Source organism: Phocoena sinus, chromosome 12, assembly GCF_008692025.1.
Source record: "Phocoena sinus isolate mPhoSin1 chromosome 12, mPhoSin1.pri, whole genome shotgun sequence".
In the NCBI taxonomy this organism is placed as follows: domain Eukaryota; kingdom Metazoa; phylum Chordata; class Mammalia; order Artiodactyla; family Phocoenidae; genus Phocoena; species Phocoena sinus.
Window position 1 is genome coordinate 9,076,128 of NC_045774.1, and position 16,489 is coordinate 9,092,616.

General features: G+C 44.2%; 1 protein-coding gene across 2 annotated transcripts in view; it reads right to left on the minus strand.

The window, feature by feature from the left end:
* Positions 1–15,615, minus strand: part of TULP4 (TUB like protein 4) — a 226,670-nt gene extending 211,055 nt beyond the window's left edge. The window contains exon 1 of one of the 2 annotated variants that reach the window (XM_032651094.1): positions 15,494–15,615. The gene's annotated coding sequence lies outside the window, so the exon portion shown is untranslated. The remainder of the gene's footprint in view (positions 1–15,493) is intronic. The other variant, XM_032651095.1, reaches the window with a different exon arrangement.
* Between the last annotated feature and the right edge of the window lie 874 nt (positions 15,616–16,489).

Genomic DNA, 16,489 nt, shown 5'->3' on the forward strand with positions numbered 1-16,489 from the left:
ATGGAACCCAGCCGGGTCTGCAAGTCAGAAAGGCAGGCAGCACCTCAGAACCTGATGCAGTGGCAGGGGTTGAACAGGGTGACTCCAACCTCACACATCCTCGGCAGGCCACCCGAGGGCAGCTCCTCTAGTTAACCTACTAAGTAATGCTAGGTTAAAAGGGGAGTGAGCTATTCTCTATTCCACACCCTTGCTTTAAAGTGGAATACAGGAGAGGCAGAGCAGCTTTCAGGGTACCGTCAAAAAGCATTGTGCCTGGAGGGCAGAGCTTCCCAGGTTCAAGAACAGCAAACCAAACCCAGAACAATGGGGGCACGGCACCTCTATCCCACCAAGTCAACTCCCAAGCGGAAAGGAAGCAAATCCCAGCTTAAAAACCAAAGGGACAGCCATCAGACAGAGTATGCTGATGATATTTTTATACATATATTTGGTCAACAGAGAAGAAGCGTCCACTATTTTTACTTGGTTAAAACATGACCCATCATGATGGTCACACAACAGCATAAATGTGCTTAATGCCACCGAACTGTACACGTCATAAATAGCTACAATGGTAAATTTTGTTATGTACATTTTCCCACAATTTAAAACAACAAAAAAACATGATACCTCAAGAGTCACAGAGACTGAGCCCCCCACCCTGCGACAAACACCATGCACGGTGTTACCTGAGACAGTCATGTCAATAATGTGTCCCCTTGCCATGGGCAACTCAGTACAGAACCGGGGTGACGCGAGTGGCCGTTTGGGTGGGTACAAGAGAGCTGCGGTTCGGGGAGGTGGGAGCGGGGGCTGCTGAGCCCAGGCAGCCACGTCCTGAAACCAGTAGTGATGAAAAGCCACTCCACAGTCTATCTCCCCTACCTCCTAATACCTGATCAGCATAGTCTCAGCATTACTAATTCCTAAGTATTTCAACATGAACTCCTCAGAAGTCACTGCTGGTTTCCTATCCGCCACAAACAGATGGCAACCCAGAAGAGTCCTGTTCCCATTATGCCGACTTGGCGGGAGGCTCACCTGCCGCCACCTGAAACACCGATCCCTCCCACCTGCACACAGAAGGCTCCCAAACACAACTCAAATCCCGCCCAGATGCCCACTGATCAGCATCCTTAAAAGCATGGGGGGGAGTCTCATTACAACTCCACTAATTAATAAACATAGGGAGGGACCACATCGCATTCTAATATGATTACAGGGGACTCTGCAGCTTTCGTTGCAGTTCCACTCTGCAGCTCAGGCTGGTTCCCGGCCTGACTACACTGGGACGGAATCCAGTTTTCTAATATATCCATATGTATGAGAATCAGAGCAGATCTTATTACATCAAACCTGGAGGAAAACCTCTGGAGATGCTAAAAGTTCAATTTCAGCCACATTAATATATCCTTAAAATTTTATTTACAATGAAACTATCTATCCTGTTTTTATAACTCCAACACAGATTTCTTAGCTGCAATTTTTTAACTTAAATAATCAAACACTAAGAGAACGACAGACTGTTCACAACTTACGCCTAAATCAGAGAACATGAAAGCTGCCTCTGTGCGTGGATATGTACATATGTGTACACACACTGGCAAGGAGGAAGAAAAGTAAAAGTAGATTGTTTACTTCACCAGATTCCAAGCAGAGATGTTCTTTCATGTTTTGTGGACACACCTGACAATCACCAGGGCCTTAACCACTGACTGATCCTTGCCTGCTCAGCAAATCAAACGGGACTCTTTGGAATGTTAGGCCAAGGTTTTCTTTAGCAGAGACGGCTTAAATTAACTACAGCTCCATGTTCTCCTGCCACTCTCCAGTAATGAAACCCTTCAGTGGCTCTGCTCCTGCAATAAAGACCAAAATCCTTAAACACGGGATACAAGGCCCAGCGCGAAAAGGCATCTCTTTCACCAAGTCCTCTGCGTGTCCTCAGGGAAACCATCTCTGACCTTCTGACCAGATCAAATCCCACCTTTATACCCTGCATTTCTCCTTCGTGGTATGAATGAATGAATGAGTTAGCATGTCTTTCAGTGCAAGTAACAGATAATCTCAACTCAGGTTGCCTTAAACAAGAGGGAAATGTATTTCACATAATAAGTCCAAAGGCAGGTGCGTGGTTGGCTCCGAGGAGTTCTCGCTGCTCTTTTCTCGGCTCTGTCCTCTCCCCTGCACCAGCTTCACGTTCAGATTGTAGAAATGCAGCTGTAACAACTCCAGGCACCACATCCAGACAGGACTGTACTCAGAGGAAAAGGACTATCTTTCCTAGTGTTGTCATTTTAAGATTGAGAAGTGCTCCAGAACCTCTGGCAGACCAGAACCAGGTCTCTTGCTTATCCCTCCAGCAGTCACCGACGGTGAGTGGGACCTGCAGGACTGGCTGAAACAGATCAGGACTTACCCCTGTGCTGGGGATGGATCGCCTTCCCCACAGCACATGCAGACGGGGAGGGTATCTAAACCCCAATTCCATGACGAAGGGAAGAAAGGATGTTAGAAATGCACTCAACAGGGTCGGCTAGTTATCAATCTGGGATACGTGCTGGTTGTTGCCAAGAGAAAACCCCACTAGCTTCACCCACATGCACCTATAAAACCAGCAGCAGCAGCTTGGACGGGAGGCCACAGGGCAAACGAGTGGGTAAGAGAAGAGATGCGGACTTTCGATCAGCAGGTGCAGACTTAGGTCCCAAGACGTCTGCTTAACAGTTATGTGACCGTGGGCAAACCCCCGACCTCAGCTTTCTCATAAAATAAAAAAATACATGCTTGACATAATGTGCAAGGTTACTGTGAAGACCAGATAAAACGGTAGATGTGGAAAAAGGCTTTATAAAAACAATGATTATAACTAAAACTTGCAAAAAGTCACAAGCCACCAAGAAAAACTCCTCAAAAAAAAAAAAGTTGTCTGTCTGGCCAAACTGAAGCAGGTATAATCTACTAATGGATCTCTGCTTTAAAAATTATATTTCTATTGATTTACTTGTGACTTGGTTGGAGGCTTTCCAATATGATCTACCGATTGTCTCTGAGTTGAGGTGGAACAGAACAACTCTATAGAAACTGTCTTAGGGGTCCGTAGAAAGCCAACCCAGGGTCCTCTTCACTTTTTCATCGATCCCTCCTCCTCAGGCATGCACAGCAGTCATATTCTCACTGCCTTCTAAATCGAAAGGCAGGGTGGTGGTGGTTTACAAGTCAGAAAAGGCTAAGAAAACCTAAGTGTTTTCAGTTAGGAGAGGGGAGACAGATTTGAATGCACAAGTAAAAGCCAGTGGTTACCCAGGAGACAGCTCAGCCCAACTCACGTGAACGTGTGTGAGTCGCGATGCCTATAGATAATAAGTGCAGAGGTATCTAAGGCCTCCCTGCTAATGCTATTTCTATCAGGCAGTGTGGGCCAGGAGCCACCCAACATGGCTTATGTTCTACCTAATTTCCCACCTGCCCGCCCCACCTCTTACTTCATTCATCTGTCTCCACTTACCGTGGGGTAGAGATGGGCAAGCGAGCCACAGAGAGTCTCAAACCCATCTAAAGAGTGAGATATGCGTTCACCTACGCCAACCACATTTTTTTCTCATTAGGAACGTCACCCTTCATCTGGGCAATAAAGTTAGAAGACTGGCCGTGCCTAGTACTGTGATTCTAGAGGGTGGAAGCAGTGATATTCTGGGCTGACTTTGACGTCTAGGAACTTAAAACCCTTCCTCACGATGAGGGTGCCTTTCTCTCCGAGACTTAAAAATCAACAACATATGATTTTCCACTCCAGTCCAGGCAGAAGAACCAGGTAACAGTGTGAGAGCAAAGACATGTTAGGGAATTACAATGCAGGGAAAACGGAGGCAGCAACTGGCAGTCTGGACAGTTTGAGAGGTATTTCTCTGCCCAAGTTCCCTGTGGTCGCACACATGCAGAACAGCGCCACTCCCAAGACACACGCTTCCAAGGGGCAGGTGTGTCTAACAAGACCGATGATCAAGAATACTTTCCATCTAAATCATGTGTATGTATGAAAGAATTCTGTAAACCATAAAGCTGCCATGTCCCACACCAGTGCAGTGTCTCGAGCTCAGCTTCTCCCCAGAGCACGTTGCCATGTGTGGTCCTGCCTCTTCAAAACCCACACCATTTAATGCAATGTAGTGCCCTGAGGAAGGACATCAGTGAAACTGGTGCAATCAGAAGGAAGTCTAGAGTATAGTTAATGACAACGTATCAATGTTAATTTCTTAGTCTTGAAAATTTTCTATAGTTTTGTAGGATATCATTAGAGGAAGCTGGGTCGGAGGAACTCTCTGTACCGAGTATCTTTGTACCTTCTGTAAATCCAAAACTATTCTAAGATACGAAGCTTATTTTTAAGAGTTTAAAACACCTGTCTGCTTAAAAAAGGAAAAAAAAGGGCTTCCCTGGTGGCGCAGTGGTTGAGAGTCCGCCTGCCGATGCAGGGGACACGGGTTCGTGTCCCGGTCCGGGAGGATCCCATATGCCGCGGAGCGGCTGGGCCCGTGAGCCATGGCCGCTGAGCCTGCGCGTCCGGAGCCTGTGCTCCGCAACGGGAGAGGCCACAACAGTGAGAGGCCCGCGTACCGCAAAAAAAAAAAAAAGAAAATATTTCAGTAAAAAAGGAAAAAAAAAAAAAGAAGGGAAAAAAACACACTGCATGGGAAAAGACTTTCTAAGCAAACCATCAGAGTAGAAACTACAGAAAAAAAATTGAAAGACTTGACTACATAGAAAATTTAAACTTTTATACATAAAATATGCCATGAATAGAGTTGGAGTTGAAAGGCAACCAAGAAACTGGGAAAATATTTATAATATACATGCGAGAAAAGGGGTTGATATACATAACACAGCAAACTTCATATATTTTTTAATTTTTAAAAAAAGGCCACATGCCTAGGTACTCCATCTGCTACAACTGCTTTCACACATATCAAATCTGTATGTCCAAACTCGAATTCAGTCCCTTTAAACCACGTTTCTTCCCATTCCACCCACTGCCTCTGACAGCCCCCCACACCTGGGGGCTCTGCTAGAGAAAGCAGAGCTTCAGTGCAGCCTTCCCCACAGCGGCTAACCCTGTTCAATTTGTTGGACCGCTCCTAACCAAAGTCTCCTTCTAGAATCTAGGACTCTTTTCTTCTTTATGAGCGCAATATGTCAAGCTTACCTACTTGGTGCCCACAATACTGAAAACAGGTCAAACCACAACCAGAAGTGGGAATCCTGAGAAAAGACTCAGGTGTGCGAAGACCTCGCAGGGCAAAACCAGATTCAAATTTCAGCACCAGCCAATCAAAAAAAAAGGAATCAGAAAAGCACTCACCACAGGTGGGCAGTCGCCTCCCACCTGGAGCCCCATTTACCTGGATTTCTAGAGAGACGCACCTATTCAAAGAAAAAGCACCTTCTTAAAATAAAATACAGTTACAACTAACTCAGCAGTTTATATTAGAGCCAACCAATCTTAGTAATTTTTTGGTTGTTGTTATTTCTGTGCTTTTAAATTTAGAAAGGGACCAGAGAATCTGAAGAAAGAATATACTTCTTTCAAGGTGTCTCCATATATGTAGAGTTTATGTCAGTTAGAATTATACTAAGAATTAATATTAGTCATATTATATTAAAATTAAGAAGCAAAAAGAACATTGAAGTTCCATACATAAAACAATATAGAAGTCAAGAGATAAAATATTTTTCACACAGAATAGTGTGACCATGATTAAAACCACTAGATAAAAATTCAGGAGCTAAAAGTTTGCATCCCAGTCGATTACATTCTTCCATTAACCTTAGGCAGACTTCCTGTTGCCCTACTTACCTGGAGTTTCCTATGCTACAAGATAGTAGTTCATGTCTTAAAATAACTCTATGTACTTAAGACAGTACTTAAGGCCAAGTAGACACAAAATGAAGAATAGAATTAAACCCAATCTTAATTTCTTGAAGCTCATTCATGATCTAATTTGTGAATAACTCCAGACTCCCCAGCAGGCTTCCTTCCTTAGACATCTCACCTTGGGTCCACCTTACTGCTCATTAGCACCAAAGGAGGCTTAACTTAAACCAACTGTGCTCGTCATCAACCATCTAGTAAAAGGTTTGAAGCAAGTGGCTTATATTGACCTCCGGTGATTATCGGTATAGTTCCCATGACAGTGCCTACCTCTCTCCCACAAGTTTCAGCTGTCTTACATACACCAGAGAAAGAGCTCAATTTCCCAAAGCCAAATACACGCACATCCTTCTATGTCACATGAAATAGAAAAACTTCACCATCTGAACACGGGTGAAGGACGGCCAAGGAGATTCCATTTCTATGACCATTAATCAGCAGAGATCACTGTTGTTTGCAAATCACAGGCAGCAAAGAAAGGGAAGACAATGGGATATCCCAAGGCTCTCAGAATTAAAAACAATACACCATTTCTGAACCATGCGTTAATCCTGAGACTTCTCTACTTATTTACAATAAACTTATTACATTAAATTCACAGGAGACTGATGTCAAAGCACCTCATAAACATTATTGCTCCTATGAATACCTCTGTGAAGAAAAGCATTTGTAGCCTAGGAGGGACCTACAAATGGTACCTAATGTTTCTCTATCCCATTTCTTGCACATAAATACACACAAGTACAAGTCCTATTCACTGTACTGTATCACGAAATTTTTCAAAACAACGTTAATTAGTTGATCAAAAACTTAAATAAATCTATTCCATACAGCAATGTAATTGTGCAGCTTGTTAATGGCCCAGAAAAGATTCGGTGCTGATTAGTTAAAATTAAAGGTTGACATAATTAGATAAAACTGAATTATGGTGATAACTTGTGGACTTCATATATCAGCACTTTGCTCTCCACTGATAACAGAGACCTGGCTGTCGTAGCTGTAAGAATGGTGAGGAGGAAGCAGATGCAAAATCAAACACAAACAGGACGCCATAAATCCACAAAGGCTGGGAAGTGATGCTCCAGTTAGCTATGACGGATGGATTGTGGGCGGGACCCCGATCCCACGCTACTTAATTTATCCCCAAGTCCCTCAAAATCAAAGCTGGGTGAGGAGACAGAACAATGTGTGTGCCACTTTCATTCTCACTCTGTCATAGTATTAAAAATTACTACTGTTGGAATAAAATAAGCAAACTGTGAGCTTTCTTTTACTGAGTTGCTGTATTTTATTCTAAGCATTTCAAATATTACAGAATTTACTTCATCATTCAGATATCAGAAAATTCTGAAAAGTTAACTTCCTACAAAGGAAACACAGACTGGGTTTCTCATTTCCTGGGAAAAGACGGCAAGCACAAAAACAAAAAGGGTTCCAACTATTTGTAGGCACTGGAAAATGTGACCTGGGTTTAGCCACATTCATCCACCTAGCTGTCCCCATGATCCAACCTCCTTAAACGTCTTTCTTTCAGGTAAGTTAAATCCAGGAATGACTTTTTGAAGGCATTCTTGTGTAATATGACAGATGTTAATACATATACTTCCTGATGATTTAACCCAACAGTAACTATGGCCACCTGAAATGTCAGCTCTGGTGTCCAGGGTTTTCACCCACAGCATCAGGCTAACTTATCACGCATGTTTTGATATTCTAACCACGGGAGCTGAATTTGTCCATCTGGTTTGTGTCTAAGAGGACTGTCTGAAGCTTAAGAAACTGATTTACATGTGAAGACAATCCTGTATATTCTCAGCACATGATAAAGTCACTACTGATCGGCTTTTCTGGAATATTAAAACTGTCCCAGTACTAACCGGCCTGTCCTCATGGAGCACCTCTGGCACTGACACAATGCCATGTGTTTCCCCAGGACAGTATCATATACTCTTAAAAGCCAAAGATGAAGGAAAGGTTCATAGCAGGCCAACAACATGGTACTCAAAGTATGTTCTACACAAGACTCTTCACTTCTCTTGCCAGAGACTGAAAATTACACACACACACACACACACACACACACACACACACACCAGGTGTAACTGCCTCCGAAATTTAAACTAATCTTCCCTTGCTGATTGCAAGAAACTGGTCAAAGAAACATTCCCTTAGGATGAAAAAATTCTGAACCCAGTACTTTTTGTCTCTATCAAAGGAGAATTTGAAAACACTGAGCAACAGTTTTAGAAAGTAGATACCAAAGAGCCTGTAGAACCAAGTGTCCCACACAGTAACTAGCTTGGGATCAACAGGTGAGACTTAAGAGGAAAGGTTGAGACTGTCATAAAAATTATTCACAAAAAAGGCTAACTTCTTAGCCTTAACCAGACACGAACAGATCTGATACAAGAAAAACTATAACCCAGTGGTTCTACTATGCCCATTCCAAACTGGGAGAAAATGTCCAAGTATTAAGACTACCAAAAAAAGACATAGCAGAAATAACTGTAACAACATAATAACTTATATTATGCATTTCCAAATCCTTTCACATCCATTAAGGTCTAAATTAAGTCTTCAATTTTTAAAAAGTGAGAAACTGTAAATCTTAAGTTGTAGTGTGTTATCTTTCTCAAAGCTCTTTCACATCCATTTTGACTTTGTGCTTTTGATTAGAAATAATACCAGTGAGAAAGATGTTCAAGTGAGTCTGTATTATCTGCACAGCACCTCTGCACACCTACAGAATAATTTTCTACACTCTACAGCCTCCTACGCCATTACTAGGAGGCTTTCCATAAACACTACTTTTCCATTCTATGCTTAAAATACTTTCTCTCAAAGGTGGTATCCTTGTCACCACATAAGCGCAAAGACTTCTACTTCTACTTACTGACATCAGAGAAATATATTTGATTCTGAATTAACCACATTTAAAGGGAAAATAGCATAATTTTTGCAATCCAACAATAATCCAAAATTTTAATTTTGACCCATTTTCTATGAAAGCCAGAAATCAAATAGAGTTGACCCACTGGTATAGGTCCTAACATGCCCAAAACAGAAGTTAAAAGGAAAAGAAAGCCCAAGTTTATCAGAGTCTGTAGTAATTTATGGAGATGCAGTAACTAATTCAATGTTTATGAGCAGAGAATGTATTTAATTTTAACTGAATGTGTAGTGGGCATCTATCGCCTTGTCTTCCTGGAATGTCTTCCCTTTCTTTAGTTAAAAGCACCCCAACTCACCTTGTGAGTCCTCCATTCTATATCTTTGTGGGACTGTCAACTGAGAGCAATCCTACACACACACACACACACACACACACACACACATACACTCACACACACACATACAGCCAAAGGGCAAATTACCTAACAAGGCCAATCACAGTCTCTCCCCAGGAAAACTAAATCTTTCAACACAAGAATGAAATCAGTGGGTGCTGTCTTCAAGACCACAGCACCTGAAACAGACTGCCCATTAGGCGGTTCCTGAAGCCTAGCTCCTCGAAGGTCTGATTCTTGACCTGCAAAGCCTAGTCGTTCAGCATTTTCTATGCCTATATTATATGTAATTGCTATGCCTACAGTTCTGTAACCTCTCTTTTTCACTCAATAATATATAATGGGCCTCCTTCCAGATTGGTTAATATAGATTTATATCATTATTTTCAATGGCTGTATGCAAAGAAGATACCCTAATCTATTTAATCAATTCCTTACTTAAGGTTATTTACTAAATAACCGTATACAGTAAATAGTTCTTTACTGTATACATATACCTTTGCTAACTTTTCCTACTATTTTTTAGGATAAGTTCCTAAATGTGGGCTTGCTGGGTTAAAGGTTATGCAAATTTTACGTTGTGACACATAATAGTAGCTATTTAGAATAAGTGCATTGGACTTCCCTGGTGGCGTAGTGGTTAGGAATCTGCCTGCCAATGCAGGGGACACGGGTTCTATCCCTGCTCCGGGAAGATCCCACATGCCATGGAGCAACTAAGCTCGCGAGCCACAACTACTAAGCCTGTGCCCTAGAGCCCGCGAGCCACAACTACTGAAGCCCGTGCGCTCTAGGGCCCGCAGGCCACAACTACTGAGACCCGCGCACCTGGAGCCCGTGCTCCACAGCAAGAGGGGCCACCATAATGAGAGTCCCGCACAGCTCAATGAAGAGTGGTCCCTGCTCACCGCAACTAGAGAGAGCCCACATGTAGCAACGAAGACCCAACACAGCCAAATTAAAAAAAATTTTTTAAAAGACTAGAATAAGTGCATCAATTTACACCTCTACTGAGATCAAAGAGTATACATGTCCCTTCATCTTCACCAGCACTGGGAATGACTAACATCCTTATTCCCACTCAAAATTAGGAAATGCCCAAATATTAAGACTACCAAGAGAATGGATACCCAAAGTAATCATAACAATACTTTATATCAAGCTTTACCAAATTGTTTCACATCTAGTAAGGTCGAAATTGAGTTTACATTACATCGCCAATATAATCATTGAAATACGGTGTCTTAGTTGGCTCAGGCTGCCATTAAAAAATACCACAGTCTGGGGTGGCTTAAACAACAGAAATTTATTTCTCACCATTCTGGAGGCTGAAAACTCCGAGATTAAGATGGCAACAAGGCAGATTTCTTTTGTGACCTCTCATCTTGGCTTGTAAGTGGTTGCCATCTAGCTATGTGCTCACATGACCCCTTCTTTGTGCATGGTGAGGGGCGGGGAGGGAAGTGTTTTGGAAGGGGTTGGAGAGCTCTCTGTTGTCTGTCTCTTCTGATGAGGGTACTAATCCCATCATGAAGGCTCCACCCTACCCCTAATTACCTCCCTAAGGCCCCATCTCCAAATACCAACACACTGAGGGATAGGGCTTCAACATAAGAATTTGGGGGAGAGACATTCGGTTCATAACAAATGGTATCTTATCTTTGCTTTTAATTTCATTTCTTCAATTACTAGTAAAGTTGAATATTTTAATATATTTATTGGTCATTTACTTTCTCTTTTATTTTTCTTTTAAGAAAGGTCTGTTCTGATTCCAAACCCGGAACAGGAAGGCTACAGGATGAGCCTGGAACATCTTGTCACACCAGAAAGCAAGGAAGCTACTACAGGCTACTAGAGCTGTGTCATAAGGACTCAGAGCCAAACTGAATAAGTCTATCTGCCCAAAGATATGGCAATTTGAGCATCAAAAGGACAATAATTGAAATGGACTGAAACGCATCATATATGCTAAAACAGAGAAGTTCATAAAGATCCTCAAAAAGAAAAAAAAAAAAAAAAGGAAAGAAAAGACCCTAGCTCCATTACCATTGGAAGATGGCAGGGAACCAACTCATGATTTTGGAGAGTGGCAAATAAAGGGAAATAATCAAACATTCCTACACAGTGTATGTATACCTCAGGGTGAGTCCTTCATGCTCTTCCATACAGCAAAATATACCACCATTATAACATTAGCTGAGGAAAAAGACATCATCTGCATCAGCTGCAAATTTCAGAAAGATGCACCATACGTCACCATCCACGTGGAAGGGAAATTAAAGGACCCAGGAAGGATATAACATACATATTAGTTTCAAACCCCATGGTTCCCATATTTGTAAAAGGTACTGTGCATTCTGTTGGTGGGAATGTAAATTGATACAGCCACTATGGAGAACAGTATGGAGGTTCCTTAAAAAACTAAAAATAGAATTACCATATGACCCAGCAATCCCACTACTGGGCATGTACCCAGAGAAAACCTTAATTCAGAAAGACACATGCACCCCAATATTCACTGCAGCACTATTTACAATAGCCAGGACATGGAAGCAACCTAAGAGTCCATCGACAGACGAATGGATAAAGAAGATGTGGTACATATATACAATGGAATATTACTCAGCCATAAAAAGGAACGAAATTGGGTCATTTGTAGAGATATGGATGGACCTAGAGACTGTCATACAGAGTGAAGTAAGTCAGAAAGAGAAAAACAAATATCGTATATTAAGACATACATGGGAAGCTAGAAAAATGGTACAGATGAACCAGTTTGCAAGGCAGAAACAGAGACAGAGATGTAGAGAACAAACGTATGGACACCAAGGGGGGAAAGTTGGGGCGGGTGGGGGCGGGGGATGAATTGGGAGACTGGGGTTGACATATATACACTGATATGTATAAAATAGATAACTAAAAAGAACCTGCTGTATAAAAAATAAAATTTTTAAAAAGGTACTGTGCATTAAAAAATAAAATTAAATAAAATTTTAAAACAACTAATTTGATTTTCTGTTTTAATTAAACAAATCATAGTTAAATAATTTCCAGTGAGAGCTCTTGATCATCATGAGATTACCTCAGTTGCTAACACTTAGTATGTTAAAATTTAGAACCTTTATAAACAAAATGTAATGTATACACACAATGGAATATTATTCAGCCTTAAAAAGGAAGCAAATTCTGAAACATGCTACAACATGGATGAACACTGAAAACATGCAAAGTGAAACAAGCCAGTCACAAAAGGACAAATACTGTATGATCCCACTTATATGAGGGACCTAAAGTAGTCAAATTCATGGAGATAGAAAGTAGAAAGCAGAAAGGTGGTGGTCAGGAGTGTGTGTCGGGGGGAGGAGGACAGAATGGGAAGTTATTGTTTAATGGATACAAAGTTTCAGTTCAGGAACATGAAAAGGTTCTGGAGATGGATGGTGGTGACGGTTGCATAACAACGTGAACGTACTTAATGTCACTGAACTATACACTTAAAAATGGTTAACACGGTAAATTTTACGTTATGTATATTTTATCATAAAAAAATTAGTATTTTAATATGTTAAAATTTAGTTGACTAAATTAACATTATCCCAACCAAACTAAAAGAAATTCGACATTTCAATTACATATTCCCTGCAGTCTCACTAAGGACAGATGTACAATTTGGGAAAAGCTTTTGGTAATACTGAAAATACTTCATAGGGTAGGAACCAATAGAAACCAATGCAATAACTAAATCAAGACATTTCATAACAGAAGTTTTACTCAGTTTTTTTTTGCCATATGCGGGCCTCTCACTGTTGTGGCCTCTCCCGTTGCGGAGCACTGACTCCGGACACGCAGGCTCAGCGGCCGTGGCTCATGGGCCCAGCCGCTCCACGGCATGTGGGATCTTCCCAGATCGGGGCACGAACCCGTGTCCCCTGCATCAACAGGCGGACTCTCAACCACTGCGCCACCAGAGAAGCCCTTACTCAATTTTTTAATGCATTTGATGAATCACATGCATAGTTGGGTCACTCAATCTATCTTCAATCTTTCTCCATCCACAGAAGAGAACAGGAAAGAGATCATTGATACTGTAAATGCAGTGAAACAGATGAAGAACAATGTCCTAGCTTAGCCCTGCACATGGAAAGCACTGAAGGAAGGTTGCTGTCTCTTTATTGTTCTTTCATCACTGGGGATCTCAGCATCAATGTTGGATGGTTCAATATAAAACAGGTTTCATGAACCACATATCCTCTTATGGCTTAAAAAAGTTTTTTTCCATGCAGGGTTTTGGTGGGGAAAATGTAAATAATCAAACTACCACTCATATAGCTCCATATTTTGGAAAGTTCAATATGATACACACATCTTTTCTAAATGAAAGGTTGGTTTTAAAATAAACAGTAGTAAATACATTACTATTTCTCGGGCACAGGAAGTTAACTTGGGCTTTCTATTCTTCTCCCACGTCATAAAGCTTCACTGTGTTAAAAAAATTTTCCCTATATGATCCCTCTAATTCAGTACTACATACTTCCAACTCTAGAGGTCAACAACACCTCCCCCCATCACAGGAAAACACTGCTACTTTCACAGCCCTTACTAAAATAGAGCACTTAAAATTCTCCAAAGAAATTCACATCCTCTAGCAACCCTCTCACACAAATTAAGTCCTATGCTTAAATACTAGATTTAGCTCTTCACAATTTATTCATATACTCATTTCCACAACAGTAAACTATCAAGAAATAGAAAGGGACGGCTGAGTTCCTCCCAATCTCAGCGTGGCTATCATTGTACAATGTTGAGATCAGCTTCCAAACCGCCCCACCAGATCACCAAGAGTCCAGGCAGTCGCCTCTGGTTCGCAGCGTGGCTATGTGCAAGGAGCCCTGTCACTTTCCATCCATCACAACCCCAAATCCCAGCAATCAGTGCTGCAGGGCCTGGGGATGAGCATCCTCCAGGACCATAGCACCATCCCCTGTGGCCTTGCCTGCAAGAACTAAACTCCAAGAAATACAAACCTGAGACACAGACAGAGAGGCACAAAGAAAGGGACTCCCAAATGCTTTTTTACATTCTTCAAAACTTTAGAAATAAATTATTTTCCCTGTGCTTTTTTAAGAATCTGCCTACCGGGTATCCTTAAGGTGCTACTAAACTACTGCAAAATACAAAGAGGAGGACAATCCCCAAATAGAGAAATCCAGGGCAGAGCTCCCTGTAAGGGGAGCTGACTGTCCACCAGGGGAGAAGTGTTAGAAGACTTTCTGATCACCATGGCAATTTAGCAGATAAGTCACATCCATCCCCGACAGAACTGTGTCACCCTTATTTCCTTCCACAAAGCTAGATGAACCTCACCTTTCCAACCTGAAAGTGGTGTGACAAGATAAAGTAGACACCTCTCCCTACTAATTGCCCGAGCCGGTCAAACTTCAGACGCAGCATCATGCACTTTGTTTTTAAGCAGAGAGAAAAGAGGAAGGGTTGGCATTCTGAGCGGAATCCCCGTGATTTGCCAGAGGAAACAGCACAGACCAAACAGCAGAAGCGCCAGCATTTCCATGCAGCTGCCACGACAGGTGACCGGGCCGCTGTGCAGACACCCCGCTCGCTCGGGGGGTAACACGGAGGTGGGGCGGCAGGAAGGCCAGGCGGGAGGGGGACAGCCTGGAGGACGAGAAGGTGGGCAGAGGCCGGGAGGGAAATCCACTCCAACCAGACGCCGGGGAGGAAGAGGAGGAGCACAGTTTCCCCCGGGAAACCGTTTTTTCTGTCTCCACAATTAAAGTGGTTTTCTGTCTCCACAATTAAGGCGTTTTCTGTCTCCACAATTAAGAAAAAAAAAATGGCTCCAAGCCAAACGCCTCCTGATTTACACACAGACACACATACACTCACGCGCGCGCGCGCACACCAAGCTCCTCTATCGCCCCATTTTCTTAGACACTGAAACAAAAGACTAAAACCGCTAAACGGCAGCAAGCGCCGCCCGGAGCCGGGTGTCGGCCACCGTCTCCCCACCGCGCCCTCGGGAAAGCCCACCCGAGGGGGCCGCCCGCCGCCCCCCCCGCCCAAGCCCCGGCCGGGGGCCGCCCGACGCACCCCCGCCCGCGCCCGGCAGAGGGGCCTGGCCGGGGCTGGGGGCCCGAGCGCCCGCCCCGAGGGGACAGGCGCCCGGCCCGGCTCCGGAGGGCGCTCCGCCCGGCGGTCGGGCCCGCCACCTCCTCCACGGGAGGGCGGCAGCGCCCGGGCCGGGACGGCGGTGACAAGAGCCCAGCTCCCGCCTCACCTTCGGGCGCCGGTGGCGGCGGCCCCGCGCTCCTCCGCGCCTCTCTGCCTCCGCCTCCAGCAGCCCCACGCCGCCGCCGCCGCCGCCGCCGCCTCCCCCAGTGTCTCCGCGGAGTCTCCGCCTCCCTCGGCCGCCGCCGCCGCCGCCGCCGCCGCCGCCGCCGCCGCCGCCGGGCCCGGCTGTGCGCCACGTGATCGCGCCACGTGACCCGGCGCGGCTGGCAGGCGCCTCCGCAGCCAGCCTCGCGCCCTCGCGCCCCCGGGGACCTGCGTCCAGTCCGTTGACGCCCGCTGGCTCCGTACTGGGGTCGCGGCCCCCGCCACCCTCGCCTCGCGCTCTGCCGCGGCCCGAGCTGCTGACGCGCTCGTCACCTGCTTGCTGCCACGCGCGAAACCCCCAACTCAACAGACCCTGCAGCCACTGCACACTCGCGAGCACGCCCTCAAAGCGCACACACAACCGCCGAACACCCACTCGCGCGCCCACCCGTTCTCACGCACGTGTCACACACGCGCACCCCGCAGTCTTCGTCCCTCGGGGCAACTACACAGCCTGGACAACAGTGAAAACAGTAACTACTCCAGTCTGAACCCCACCCCCTTGAGGAATCCTTCCTACCCGGTAATGTAATGATTTGTGTGCGGTCCGAACTTAATTTGAGCCGGAAGTGGATATCACACTCTTGAAGTTGAAAGTCTCTAGAAAGCGCACGTTGCTTGTAGTGTGAACCACCGTTTGTCTGCATGAAGACAGTCACTGAAGTGTCTTTGATGGTGACGATCTGATCTCAGATATATCGTATCTTTTTCAGTTGGTCTTATGGGGAAAGGACTGGATAGAGTCATTTTAACTCACACAGAGGAACAAGAATTCACAGCCTTTTTCCCCCCATTAAATTGATGTCCTTCTAGGAACGGAAACTTTATGTATCCGTCCTTCATTTTCCATCACGTACACAGAAATGACACTGCTGATTGTGTGACTGTTTATGTATGT